This window comes from Diospyros lotus, chromosome 10, assembly GCF_014633365.1.
Source record: "Diospyros lotus cultivar Yz01 chromosome 10, ASM1463336v1, whole genome shotgun sequence".
Classification (NCBI taxonomy): Eukaryota; Viridiplantae; Streptophyta; class Magnoliopsida; order Ericales; family Ebenaceae; genus Diospyros; species Diospyros lotus.
The window spans coordinates 33,101,617-33,117,643 of record NC_068347.1 but is presented as its reverse complement, the minus strand read 5'-3'; positions in this window follow the sequence as shown (position 1 = coordinate 33,117,643).

The following is a 16,027-nucleotide window of genomic DNA, read 5'->3' as shown; positions in this document are numbered from 1 at the left end:
TACTTTCAGCCACTCAAATAAATTAATTATTAAAAATAGTCACTTTTCAATTTTGACTCAATTTTAACCTTTTCAATTATTTTTGTAATTTTATTATTTTTTTATAAGTTTTAATTCATTCAATTTTGATCTCACATTTTCAGTTAAGTTTTAAAAATAATTTTTTTTAAAAACATAATTAATTTTTACAATTTCCACCATAAAATTAAAATATTATTTTTTTTAAAAAAATTATTTTTTTAACACCTGACGGGTTACGTTCACCCCATTAAAGGGGTGAACAAAATCGCACTTCTTTTGTGCCCTTTCCACTAATTTAGCGTCACGTCATCCAGGGGATGCCCCCATCTTCGTCACAGCATGACGTTACACTGACGTAGCGGGTGAGTTTTTTAATTTTGTCACATCATGAGCTTAGTGTGATCTTTGGGTTGGGAAAAGGAATTTGTAAGTAAGTTTATATTCATAAATATTTTTTATAAGTTAATAAAATTTGTAATAATTTTTTAAAAATTAATAATACTCTATTGTTATAAATTATTATTAACTTTAAATAAAATTATTATAAATTTTATATATCACATCAATTTGTGAGAATTGTTTGTAAGTAAATAAATATAAATGAGGAATATTAATTATTATCTTAAAAGTAATGGTTAAACTGGTAATAAGCATATATTATTTATAGACAAAGTACATTTATTATTTTTTATTTTTAGTACTTCAAAATTTTTTAATATGTTATTTAAATATTTTAAAATATAAAACATTTATCATTAATCAATCAAATTAATTGAAGGAGCAACATATGATCGGGTTTGAGTTTTCTCTTACACTACAATAAAAATGATTTGTTAAATTATATTTTTTAAGGTACTTTTTAAAAAGTATCATTTAAAATATCTTTTTAAGGCACAATATAAAAAAATATTTCAATACAATAATTTTAATGAGGCACAATAATTAAGTATTCTATAAAATATTATTTTAAAACACAATTTAAAGAAATACCCCAATAAAACAATGATAAATTTTAATCGTGGTTGGTAGTTAGGGCACACGAAATTTGATACACATGACCACAAAATGAGAACATACTATACATACATCATTAAAAACATAACAACCAAGCTATAGAAAAGATAGAAGTGTGTGAATATGAAACCAGAAAGTCTAGGACTCTGAAGGCGGTGGCGGAGATGATGACGATGTAGGTGGTGCCAGACGGGAGAGGATCACCTCTAGTAGCTGATACACTTGGTGTTTTATATGAAATCCAATAAATTTATTCAGTCCGAAATTAAGTATTAATCAGGAAATTCTTGCTTCTCCTGCCTCTCAGTCTCCCCCTCGTCCTTATTTGCGTGTTTCAAGAGAGTGTCCCAAGCGGTAATCCCAAGAGAGTCTCCAATTCAGGGATGTAATGGCAGGTTGTATAATTGTATCTCTGTGGGGAAGATTCAATGAATCAGTAGTAAGTTAAGGGGGGTCGTTCATGATAAAAGGAGCAGTGGGCCCTCCCCCATGCGGTAGAATTTGGTGACTGAGGCTGACTGGGCACGTGAAATCATACGGATTGGGTCATGACTGATGCTGAGAGACAACGTCTGTCTCAGAGTCTCCCTTTCGTTCTTCTTTCCTCGTTTCAAGGGAGTGTCAAATTCAGGGATGTGATGGCTGGTTCTATAATTAATTGTACGTCTGTGGGAGGATTCAATTAGTGAGCTAAAGGAGTGGTTAGTAAAAGGAGCAGTGGGCCCTCGCCATGTGGTAGAGTTTGGTGACTGAGGCTGACTGGGCACGTGAAATCATACGGATTGGTCATGGCTGATGCCGAGAGAGATGGCTGCCATATTAATTAATATATTAAAAACACTAAATTTTAATAAAATTTGAAAACCAACGAATTCCCAAACTTTATGTTTTTGTCACGCCATCACGCTACTATATGTTGACATTTCTTTAGAAAAAAAATAAAATGAAGTAAGAAATTCTAGCATTTGTAGACAACTGAGCTTAGTGTGATCTTTAGGTTGAGGAAAAGGAATTTGTAAGTAAATTTATATGTACAAATAAATTTAATTAATAATTCTTTTAACTTAATAAAATTTGCAATAAATTTTTAAAGATTAATAATACTTGGTTGTTATAAATAAGTGGTAAAAAGTAAATTATTTTTAGATAGTTTGAAATTATTCTTGTGAAACATATTTTTAAAAAATGATTCTTATAATAACACAAAATGTATCGAAATATTATTTATTTCAAGTTTTCAATATAAAATAGGTCAAGTTTGAAAAATGAAATATAAAAATGAGAAAATAATATTTTTTTAAAAAAAATAAAAAATAGAAGTGCAAGAAAACATGTAAATAAAAAAATATAGAGACCCTTTTATAAATGTAATTTGTAATATAAAAATTATAAAAAATAATTATTCAATTTAAAAATAAACATAAATTTTATAATATAATCAAACAAATATAAATATAAGTTTTATTATTCGTAAACCATCACTTACTAATTAAAAATAAAAATAAATTTTAAAAAATAATCAAACATAATATAAAAAGTTCTTCCACTTTATCATAATAAAATTTTTAAACTTAAAAATTAAAAATTTTAAGTTAAAGATATTAGTGATGGATTTTTTTTTCCATCTCTAATCTCATCAGAACGCATTTCTAATATTATAAAATAGTTTCAAAACATTTTTAAAATTGTAAAAATAATCTAAAAACGTTTTCTTGATGTTTCTTAATGTTTTGGAATAAAAATTATTTCAGAAACACTAAAATGACACACTTGAAGTGTTTCCATATATCATGGAAGAGAAGCGTAAAGAATAAAAAAGAATAGAGAAACTTGATAAAACAATGTGGTTTTAGTTAAAATGGAGTCATTTTGATAAAAAGGAGAAGATTGCAAAATAATATCGTTTTGATAAGTCTGGATTACAACTCCTTTTATAATCTGATATGATTTAACTATCCCAAAAGAGAAATGAAGTCTTATTCTATTAGAATTTTTTCTGATATACGTACAAAAAGCCACCACAATATGTTCTCATGCCACAAAACGAAATATAGTAATAATAAATAATAATTAAATTAAACGGATCGTGACCCTGAATCCAGTGCTTTAAATTATTTATTTATTGTTCCAGCCCAGACCAACCCAACCCAACATGGATCATGGTAAGTCATGTAGTTGGACTTGGGGCGGGGAGCGCAGTTGTGAGCCGACCCGTTGGGAATGGTCGGCCCATTTGACGCCTCTTAAAAAGTCGGTGGAGTTCAAAGACAACTAGCAGTGAAGTGAAGAGTACGGGAAAGAATTAAAAATATAAAAAATTATAAATAAAATTAAATCAAAATTACCAAACAACCAATTAAGTTTTAATTATTTTAAGGACAAATTGAGAATAGATATTCTCTTTTGATTTAGTGATTTTTCATATAAATTGCCTACGATATGCTCTTATCTTGGCTTGTACCAAAACATTTAGGATGCGTTTGATTGCAAACATGAAATTTGAGTGGAAAGAAAATATTTTTTAGGAAATTGAATTACCTAGAATTAAATTTCAGGAAAAATGTTAATTGAAAGTGTTTGATTGGCTTCATTTTTTACCTAAAAATTGTTATATTTTTTCAACTCTTGGTGTTTAATTTTTATTATTTTTCATGAAAATAGTTATTTTTTCTAACTTTTGGCGTTTCATTATCATTATTTTCCCTAGAAAATAAACATTTTTCATGAAAAGAATACATTTTTTACCTTAAAATTTGTTCAAATATAATATGTTCAAAAATATGCAATCATCAATATATTTATCATTTCCACAAATTTTGCAATCATAAAAAAAATATGAAGACGACTACATGTATATGATGAAAATACATCAATATATCTATCACTTCAATCAAATCTGCAATCACGATGTAGCCAATAGCTCTTGAAATTAAACACATATTTGAGAGAAGCGCCTTCCTGATGAAGCCCAACTACTGCCCTTTCAATGGCGATTCTTGAAATTAAACACATATTTGTTTTCGTATTGAAAGAAACAAAAATAACCAAACCTATCGAAATGTCATTTTTTAATTTTTTTTGTTTATTCTTAGTTACGATAGTTGATTATTTTTGGTTTTTTCTATTTTTTCAATCAGTTTTTTTTTTTTTAGTTTGTTCGATTTTTGTATTTGTTCGACCAGTTCAATTTGATTTTTAAAACACATTTAGTTATTTTGATTTAAAATCTTGATTTGTTCGATAATCGAACCGACGGAGTGCTCACTTCTAAAACTCTCTATATTAACTTTTTTTTTTTTGTGTACAGGTACAGCATTGGGTTTTTTTTTTCAAAAATAATTTAGAAAGCATACTTAATTTGCGAAATTAAATGGTGATTAATCTTCAGGGTTCACGTGAAATCATACGAATTGGGTCATAGCTGACGCTGAGACAGAAGGTCGAGTGCGATTTTGTGCACCTACTTTAATGTAGGTGCACATCACCTCCGTTAAATTGGAGGGCAGTTTTGTAATTTTGCCCTCCAAAGGGTCTGGTTTGGATAGTTAATTAAGTACTTGATGGGGTAAAGTTAGTCATCTTTACGAAAGTAATGATTAGTTTTTAATAAATATATTTATTTTTAAATAAGGTGTATTATTTTTAATGTTAATTAATAAAATATATTATTGAATTTTAATTATTATCTTGAAATAATTATTAATATTATCAATAATTAATTAATTAATTAATTACTTTCACAATGATGGTTGTTTGGCATTTATGCTTTGCCATTCAATTGTGAACCATGCAAATAAAACTACACGAACTTGGTGATTTAGTAAAGTGTTGCAGTGGGGTTCTAGTATTGCCAACATCAATGTCTTATCTCTAAACCTTCTTACACGTTATGGTTTTATATTGACCTAATAAAACTGTAGATCTAGTGGTTTCTATTTGGAATCTAAACATTTGGCAACATGAATTTGCTCCTCTACGTGTAGATAACTATTATTTGTACATTCAAAAAGAGTTTGTCAAAAGCAATCGCCTAAACTAGGGTGCATTCGGAGGAAGACTAAGGAAAAAGGCAAACAAAGGCAGCTCTTTCTTGCGGCAATTGCGATTTGATAAGAAATAATAATAAATTTATTTTATTAAAAATATCAATTCTAAACCGTCTAAATCTGCATGAAAGAAAATAGTCTGAGGGCATGGGGAGATTCCTTGCAAACACTGTGATACTTAAGTTAGCTACTAAAAATGATAAGGCCATATTGAAATTAGTATCAAAAGAGTATTCATTTAAAAATGAGTGTCTGTTTATTTATACATGAAGAAGATGAAGATGCGTCTGTGGTCTAAAACTTGAAATCGAATATGGTCTTCTGCGGAGATTGTGACGAAAACGAAGTTAGAGCTGGTCTTTTGAGGAGATGGCAACGAAGCCCAAGTTGAAGATGGATGGCGGTGGATGGCAAGTCACAGGAAGTTGGAGATGGTCTTCTTCGGCCGTGGATGGCGATTCATAGGAAGTCAGAGATGGCGACGAAGCACAAGTAGGGGCTCGACTTCGATAGTGGATGGCAACGAAGATGAAGGGGACGAAGCCAGCTCGAATGAGAGAGGAAAACCCTAGAGAAATTGAGGTGGAGAGAAGCGGGAGGTGCTGTGCGCGGTGAGTGGATGGCGACGAAAAAGAAGGGGACATACGAAGCTGGCTCGAATGGGAGAGGAAAACCCTAGAGAAATTGAGGTGGAGAGAAGCAGGAGGTGCTATGCGCGGTGAGTGAATTCTCTGAAAATGTAAAACAACCCCCCCCCTCCCCCCAAGAAAACCATTTCTAGCAAAAAGCGAGAAAAGAGCCTTATGTAACCGAAAATAAGAACTTAATTTTTTTGAAAAATAAGTGCAATTAAACACTACAAAAGTTAAAATTTAGATAAAAAATAATCATTTTTTATGAAAAATAAATATAATCAAACAGGCCCTAGTATTGTATTTAAGAAAATAAGCCCAAGCTCGAGGAAGTCCAAAGAGGAAAGGCCGAGAGACATATAATTTCTGGAAGACTCTCGTGGAGGCAACTCTCGGGTACTCCCAAGAGACCTTCCCGGGGGCCTCTTCTCAGGTACCTCTTCCCGCAGGCAACTCTCACTTACAATCACTTGCTGTAAATTTGTACTGTTGATGCAACTTATAAATTACAAACAATTGACAAATGAGAGCACTTGCTGGAAGTTACAATCAGTCTACAAATGACAATCAATAATCATTCCAACGGCCACCTTGCCCCTCTTCCATCAATATTTAGAGTTTTCGAAGGTGAGGGAGAAGGAACATTTCAGCTGCTTCCCTTGAAATATCTACATTCTTCATAGCGTCATAGTTCAATAATAATCAGTTTGCACTCATAATTGCCCCTCTGACTGTAAATTCATATAATAATATTATATCGTTTATAAAAAATATAAGAGTGTTGGCTATGCATTATTCCTTTCCTAAAAGGACTTAAGTTATCGCCACCAATAACTAATTAATATCAGATCTCGAAGGTAATTAAGGTTGTTTATGGTGTGACTAGTATTTTTTTGTCTTGTCATTTAAAATTAATATAATTTTAATTAATATATATTTAAATAACTTATATGATAAAATCCAACAAATTAAAAAACCAGCAATAAAAACCAGAATTTAACTTTTGTATTATGAAACCAAAAGTAATACCCCATCCTAATGCAGACACAAAGGTAATAGCTAACAGTTGAAACCAAATTCAAGTTTCCATATTATGGAATTGAACAAACCACCGCATCCTAATGGAGTTGAAAAATTAAGAAGAACATTTCTATCATGTTTGAATTAGAGACATATTTTCATGCTGTTAAATGTGGAAATTTTATTTAAATCCACGTTTAATTTTAAAAAAATACTGTACTTACATTGAGAGATGACGATATTTAAGCCCTTTTGTATCAATGTGTGTGATTTGGATTTTCAGTAGGTTTTAATTCTCCGACGTCTTATCTTCTTCGAATCCAACGACGTCACAATTGAAATGAAAATCGAAACAGAGAGAGAGAGAGAGAGAGAGAGAATGGATTTGGAACACAAGCAATCAATTAACCATCTCCACAGCTTTCAATCACTTCCTAATTGTGTCTTTCACAAAACGCTTTCATTTTAAACGTAGCTTCAACACGGCAATTGTATTATAATTTTACCGAAAATTATAATACAATAATGGTAATGCAAATTGTACTTAACCAATAAAAATATCCACTAAACGAACTTTGAAGCAAAAAAATCTACTAAACAACTTTCCTTCCCCCCCCCCCCCAATAATTGAGTTTGGTATATAAAATGTGATTTATATTCTTAATAATTTAATGGGGGGGGGGGGGGGGGGGGGGGAAGCGATATATGTTGTTAATAAAAAAATACTTATCATAAATATATATATTATTTGGAAGTGATAACAATATAAATATATAACCAACAATAACAACACAAGAATATATGATGGTTCAGTGTTTCCAATACCTACTCAACTTTCTCAAGGTCAACCCGACACCCGAGGTTTCACTATAACCATACCTAAGTTTTCCAACAAGTTCACCTAGAAAACTTTTACACAACACTGAGATTTTCCCTTAACTCATCTCGGAAACTAATACAACACACTTAGATTACAACAGGCTCTAGAATGCCATTCACAATCCATAATTAATACAAATAAATCATATATCCAAACAACCTTAGACTAATATAGATATAAGTACAATAAAAAATATACAAGGCAAATGAACAAATATAATGATACAATTTTTACCACACTTGGAGAGAATATCTCCTTTATCTTAGGCTCCAAGGATTTGACTTTAAACTTGTGTTTGGATTGCTTTGAATGAGTTCTTGAGAGTTTGGGTGTGCTTTAGAATAATAGATCTTGATAGTGCATTAGCCTTCTCCAAAAAACTCTTCTTGATATATATATTTGAGCTTCCAATGGATCTGTAACGGTTAAAAAAATTTAACCGTTGGACCTGCGGAGTCGACTTCCATTTTAAGTGATAGTCGACTTTAGTTATACAAGAGTCGACTTCTCTACTGTTAGAGTCGACTCTTCAAAATACATCAATGTTTTCAGGTCGACTCTGCATAACATGCTCTCGATTGACTCGACTCTAACTTTACAAGAGTTGACTTTAGCTTAAGGGAATTCGACTCCATTGAACGGGTCAACTTATGAAGTCAATTTTACAAAAAATAAATTTTATATATATAACAATTACTTGAAAATATAATCCATAGCATATATACGTTATAACATATTTACATTTATTTAGTTTAAGTAAATGTCCAGTTTTTTATTAATTTATATTTTATCTTCTATTTACTTTAATACATAAATGTACATAAGAAAATACTTCTATTTTGATTCAATAAAAATATCTAAAAAAATCAAAAATCTACAACAAAAAGAAAAAAGAATTTTGGTTTTAATACAAACTCGTGATTTAGCGATTTTATCACCCTCAAAATACATACATTCTATTTCTTGAAAAAAATTATTAAAAATATTTTAACAACAATGAATATTAACTATCAAAATACCGAGATATACTTTTTCAAATGAAAATATTTTTTTATATGTCCCCTTATAATGGGCTAATTTTTCAGACTAAGAAAAATAGCATTTTTTGGTTTATTTTGAAACACAAAATATTGTAATACTTAAAAATATGTTTTCCAACATAAGACATATCAAAATTCCATTAGGGAATTTAAATATACCAAAAATAGTTTTACTAAAATTATATTTTTTTAAATATCAAAATACATAATAGGTTAATCAGAACAATTTGGTTGAGCAATGATGGTTGTGAAGCACCAAACAGCGTCGTTGGAATTAGCTGAATGGAGGGCCACGTATAGCAACCGCAGGCTGTCAAGTGCCGCCTGCTGGATGGAAACATGCGGCAACCATCCACTGCTCCTTGATGGCGTCTGATTGTTCGTCACCCGATTGCCTTCTCACCCTTTTGCATTCTCTGCCCAACTGCCATTTCTGTTAGAATAATCATCATGCTTGCACGATTTGATCCCAGCCATCCATCAATGCTTTATGAGTTGCAATCCCAGCCATCCATCATTGCTTTTAATCTCACTCATCGGGATGTGAACGGTCAAATAAAAGAGACAAAAAGAAAGGAAGAAAAAGTGAGATCGATGGTGTTTTTGCTGGCTTCGGGCTAGGGTTTTGCTAGTGGGTTTTTTTCTTCTCATTCTCTGTAAATGCTCTATATAGGTTCTTTTGTTCTATGATTCGATATGTCTTGCCTTTTATTTGTTTTAGTGATTATTGGGCATTTTTGTTAAGCGAACCATCATTTATACAGAGAGATTGTGAGGGCTTATGAGGGTGTAATCTCCAATTCTTTATTTAGTGGAGCGAGCTCTTCTTTACTTAGTTTTGACCATGCTCCAATATATTTACCTTAACAACAGCAGGATTGAAACCTTTTTTTTTTTTACCCTATGTTGTCTTCTTCAATTCAAAGTCTAACTATCAGTTTTTCAAGGTTCATTTCCTTTCGCTTATGCTTAGGTAGTTCTTGAGCTCTTTCCAACCAAAAGGCAACTTTTCAATGACAATGGCCACTTGGAAAGATTCACTTAGGATAATCCCGTTAGCATGGATTTCATGTAAAATTACCTGAAGTTCTTGCACTTGATTGATCACAGTTTGGGAATCCACCATTTTAAAATCAAGGAATCGCCCAACTATGAACTTTTTAGTTCCAGCATCATTAGATTTATATTTTCGATCTAGAGATTCCCATAGCTCCTTGGCAGTGTTCATTGTAAAGTAGGCATTATATAACGAATCATGCAGACCATTTAACACATAGTTTTTGCATAAGAAATTAGAATGGTTCCAAGCCTCAACTGCGTTGACGACTTGCATGTTTGTTTCATCCTCCTTTAATATAGGAGCCACCTCAGTCAAGAATCTCGCAAGATTCAAGGTAATAAGGTAAAACATCATCTTTTGCTGCCACCCTTTAAAATTCAATCCATTGAATTTTTCAAACTTTTCGCCATGACCCATAGGTACAATAATAGGCATATGGACCGTAGGGGCAGATCCTTGCACTTTGTTATTAGATGTTCCAGCAAAATTCATGGGAGTATCCATTGCGAGAGACGAATTTGTTTTAAGATTGTTAGAAACTCGATAATAAATTATTGCTGGATAAATATAAATGATAGTGCAATAATTAAATAATAAAATCAAAAACACCAAAATAACATAGAGGTAGCAAATCAAGGCTTGTGTTAGATACAGTGCCCTTCAAATAGATTCGCCGTCTCACCGAGGATACTTGAGGTTGGTTAGCATTTATTTCTTAGGGTACAATGGTTAACAACTAAAAAATTAGCACTAATTTCAAAGCCTTTTAGCGAACTAGAACAACAGTGAATACTATGTAAATTGGACAGGATCTGACAGTAGTATTTGAAGAATAGAAGTGAGAGCTTTCTATTTGTGTTGCTCGTATCCCTCTTAAAGGACGAAGAACTCAACTTATAGGAAGCTGCAGGCACAAGCTTCCTGAAATTGGGACCGAAGATTCGGAGTGACTTTGGCCACTGTACAACATGTGCGCCTGAAATTCAAAAAGAGATAGAGCCACACATTCTAAGGAAGAAATTCATTGGTAGTCGCAATAGCACACTTGCAGAAATCAGGAAGAAGAGAGACAAGAATGAAGAAGCCCATGCATTAAAGAAAAAGCTATCAGCCTTATCTTTAGTATTTAATATAATATATAAATACATTATATATATATATGCATCATCATGGCCGTAGCCTCTGGCCCCTCATTTCAATCTATCCATCCCATTCAAATTCCACTTCTCCCAAAAATCCAGGCCTTTTGCTCTCTACGTCAATATATTATAACGTGCAAAGGCACTAACCTCTTGCTCCCTCAATCAATCATCCACTCACGTAGTTTATCCACTTCTCTTAAAAAATTCATATCACATTTCATGGCTTTGGGAATATTTTAAGTATTAATTTTTTCATTCATTTATTTAATCTTTTTGATTATATGGATATATCAAAATTTTCAACATCCCTCTCTCTTTCCCTTGCTCTCTCTTCCTTGTGTCAAGAGGGGTGTTGAATTCTGGTGTTTAATGGCAGTTTGTATGTATATGGGAGGATTCAATGATTGAGTAGTGAGTTTGATGAGACTGCATCACAAGGATTGGTTCATAATAAAAGGAGCAGTGGGGAGAAGCTTGCAATTTATATATTAATATTAGAAAAAGTATCAAAAGTGCCCTCCATGTGGTAGACAAAGTCAAGGAATATTCAACGTTTTGTTTTGTTTTGTTTTTGTTTTATCTTATCGCGATTTATGATTATGTTGACTATTGATTTTCTCTGGTCAATTTATCTTGCTTCTCGTTGATTTCATCTGGCGATCTTACGATTTTGAACAGATTTGTATTTTTTTTCTGTTGTCTACTAAAATTTTATTTTTTTATGGCATCGATTTCATCAGAGAAAAAAAAATTGGTTCATGATCTCATTCAAAATTAAGAAACGAAACAAGAAGTCAGAATTACAAAAGAAAATTTCATAAGCAATTCCAAATTAAGAAAGAATGTTGAGTGCTATTATTGGTGTCACATGAAGAATTGGGTAAAGAAAGATTACTACTAGTGGAAAGTTTTTCAGAAGAAAAAGATGACGAGAATGCAGGAAACAGTGAAAAAGAGACGGTTGAATTAACTTTTGAAGGGGCTATTATTTTCAGTGACGGGAACTTGATATCCTTCACATCCATTAGTCAGATTATAAGATCATTGATAATTGTGCATCCATCCATCCATCCTTGTTACTACTTCAAAGATGAAATTCTTGTCATCTTACTGAGTGGGAGATTTTGGGGTTAGAATAGGAAATGATGGTGTTTTTAAAATTGTGACCTAAGAGATATTTGCTCCAATTTTATGTTAATATGTGTTTGATTGTATTATCTATAATTTAATTTTAGATAATTTTGACTAAAAAATAAAAATCGTCTCATCTTCTTAGAAAATAAATTTTAAATACTTATACCATATATATTTTTTTATAAAAAAATTAAGAGTATTTAATTACTTCTATAGAAAATATTGTAATAATTATATATTTTTTATGATAAATATATACAATCAAACACGCTCTTAGTGTTTAAAAATATTAGACCTATATACCAGATATTTTGCTAAATTTAATTTCTGCTGGGAAGTTTGATGATAAGGGTACAGCAATATATTTGGGGAAGGGAACAGTGAAAAGGTAAATGTTTTAGATTGGGATCAAATGACACAAAAAGTCAAAATGTCCAGATTTGCTAGTCAAGAATCATCTATTGCCAGGTACGAAAGGTGTTGCATTGAAGCATTGTGAACATGGTTTGGCAAGTAAGCAATGCATATTTATGGAATATTAGGAGGAATTTGATATTAGTTTTATTATATTTTGTTATAAAAAATAAAAAAAGGTAGCGTTTTTTGGGTTAATAATTTATAGATTTAGATGTTTGGGATTTGACACTTTTTAGATATTTATTAAATTATAAATATTTATTTAATAAATTAATGATATTTTTTAAATTATCAATTAATTTTTAAGAATTAGCATAAAAAGTTTTATGATTTTCAAAAATATAAAAAAATTATATAAAGTTTTTTAGCATAAAAAATTAATTTTGACAACTAGTTTTCATGATAAATATTTTATAATTTATGAAAATAATTGATAATTTTATGAAAATGTGTTGTTAATTCTTTACAAAAATTATAATTTTATGAGTGTCAAAATATTGTATACAAATAGGAATATATATAAATATTAGAGATTGACTATTTTCAGTTTGAACTATACTTATTTTTTACAATCTAGGCTATGAAATATTTTAAATATGTCTTTAAGAACTATTTGTTGTTATACAATTTATTAAGGGACATTTAAAATATTTTATAATCAGGACTACAAAAAATAAGTACAAAAAGTAATTTTAGTCTCAATATTATATATTCTATTAATTAAGTAAATAAGTCATTATAATGTTATGGAACATTGCTAATAAATTAAATTCTAAAATATTCTTTTCTATTTTACTTAAAAGTTAAAAACTTATCCCGATATGATTTGAAATATATCTTTTATCGGGTTGCGTCCACTTTCCCGGTCACCGTCATCTTCTCCGACGTCTTATCTTCTTCGGATCCATTGGCTTCACAATCGAAATGAAAATCAAAATAGAGAGAAAATGGATTTGGAACACAAGCAATCAATTAAGCACCTCCACAGCTTTCAATCCACTTCCTAATTGTGTCTCTCGCAACAAGCTTTAATTTCAAACAGAAGGGCAGCTGTTTCTTCCTTTTACTTTAATCGACCTCCTCCTTCGGACTTCATCCTCCAGCTCGTCGTTGCGCCACCACAGGGACGGCTGCCCTTCTGTAATGAATCGATCATGGCAACAAGAAGTAGTATTATATTCTACGAATTAGTGTTATTAATTTCTTGAAGAATTGATTATAATTTTGTGAATGTCAACACATTATGTTCAAATAATATTATAAGACAATATATGAGATCATAAGATAAATGGGATACAATATATAAGAATAGTTTACTTATATGGAAACTTAGTGTGAACATTTAGCATTATTTCCGTGTACCAAAATAAAATATTAGAAAAGACGTGGCGATGATCAATGAAAACTTGTTATCAATATCCATAAATATTTTGAATAGTTACTGTAATTCTTTATATATCAAATAATATTTTGTTTTTGTCTTTATATAATTTTTAAGTGATTATATATATATATATAATTCTTTTCAAAATTTCACTCAATTGAAGTGAACTTTGAGCAAAGCTAATAATGTGATTTTTTTATATTTTTTATGTTATTTTAAAATTTTTGGTATTATTAAAAGTCAATATATAATTACATTTTTTTAATTTTGTTATTACGTGGTTCTGTCACATACTTATTTAAATATAACATTTTAAATTATTAATATTTAATAAATATCTTTTATGCACACAATTTATATCACAAGTCAAAAGTTGGGGTGGGTAAAAAAAATCGCTGAATTGTGGAAATTGCTCGCACCAAACTGTACCACACCAAATTGTGCGGTTTTTTTGAAGACAGCGGTTCGGTCTGGTTTGAGAAATCCCCAAATTATGTGGTTTGCGGATTTCGTTTGGTTAAAACTGAACCGACCAAGTAATATGTTAATAAAAAAATTAAAAATATATAAAAACCAAATGCGAGCATTATTATTTTCTATTTCTTTCTTCCTTTATTCTTTTTGTGTTCATATCTTATTTACTGTTAGAAAATCAAACTTGAGCATTATTATTTTTAAAACAAGTGCATTCAATTTTTTTTTCTGATTTGTATTTTTGTTTTCACTTTCCCATAAACGAAGAACAGTCTTCACTTTTCTGGTTTTATTTTATAAAAATGAAAACAAGAACTAGAAACTAGAAACAAAAAGCATTAATTATTAAACATTCCCTTAGTTTATCAGTTAAGGTTCCAGTTCAATTATGCAATCAAGGTTCCAGTTCAGTGGTGCAGTGATAGGGACTAAATTGCAATCTCCCAAGATAATCACTGCTTGGTTGTGTATATCTAAAATTTGTTTTCATTTGTAGGTATAGTTTTAGATTTTGTTTGGTAATTAGTATTAGTTTTATTATTTTACTTAAAAATTCACAAGGCAATAGATGAAGCAGCAGAGGAAGCATCAAACCGTGAAAATCGCACCAGACCGCACGGTCTGATTTAATTGCCAAATCGCATGTGTGGTTTGGTGAATTATATGTCCCCTAAACCGTCCAAACCGCACCATGCTCACCCTTAGTCAAAAGAGTAATTTTTATTTTTTTTGAATATTTTTTCAAAAAGTATTTAAAATATTGAACATGTAATTTTAATTCATATTTTACCATATATATCAAACACATCAATGTTAAATTTTAAAAAATATAATTCTAAAAAAAACCATTTTCGAGATTATATTTTTAAAATTTTAATTAGTACAAAGACATCAATTGCGACCTATCTTTCTCCCTATCCTTCCAAACACATAATGGAAACGAAAAAGTTATACTCAAAATTAAATTTAATAAATAATCTTGAAAACACACATTTCCTTGTTGTAATTAAATTAATAGATTTCATTCATTTTACATTTTGTCTGTATTAATTTTATTCTGTTGTTGGAAGTAAAATTCGATTGCAGTGCTAGTCATTTTTTGTCTTTTGATTATCTGCTTTTCTGTTTCCCTTTTCTTTGGCTTGCTTGGGTTAATTATAATTTCAACTTAACAACATAAAAGCATTTGATTTGAGTTTTAGTCAGTCTATTAATGTTGTTGGCAAGTTGGGATCCAATGCAACACCCATCAATGTCTTGCACGGTCGGGAATTCTAAGTTTTAGAGTAAACTTGGAAGGTTAACTTAGTGAGTGGTAATGAGAGAATGAGTAATACTTGGATTAGGATATTACAATTGTCTTCCTTCCTATTGCAGCTGTTAATGAGTGGTAATGAGAGAAAGGTTGCAAGTGTTTATATATAGATGCATCCTATAGTCTTAAAGTTCTTGGGTTCCACAGATTGGAAATGGTAGTTACGGGTAGTTGGCTGGTTTCAGTCAATTGAATGTTGTTTGGTGAAGCTTGCAATGGATACTAGTCATTATGGATTAGTCAAGTTTAGCTGAGCCGAGTCCAAGGGCTCAGCTCAACTTGAACCCGCGGGCTTATATGCCAGGTGTAACGCCCCGTAAATAATAATTAATTTAATTTTAAAATTATTTAATTTAAAAAAAATATTAAAATAATTTATCATGATTAAATAAAATTAAATTATGTAATTTTAAGGAAATAAGAAATTAAGATAATTAATTTTGTTATT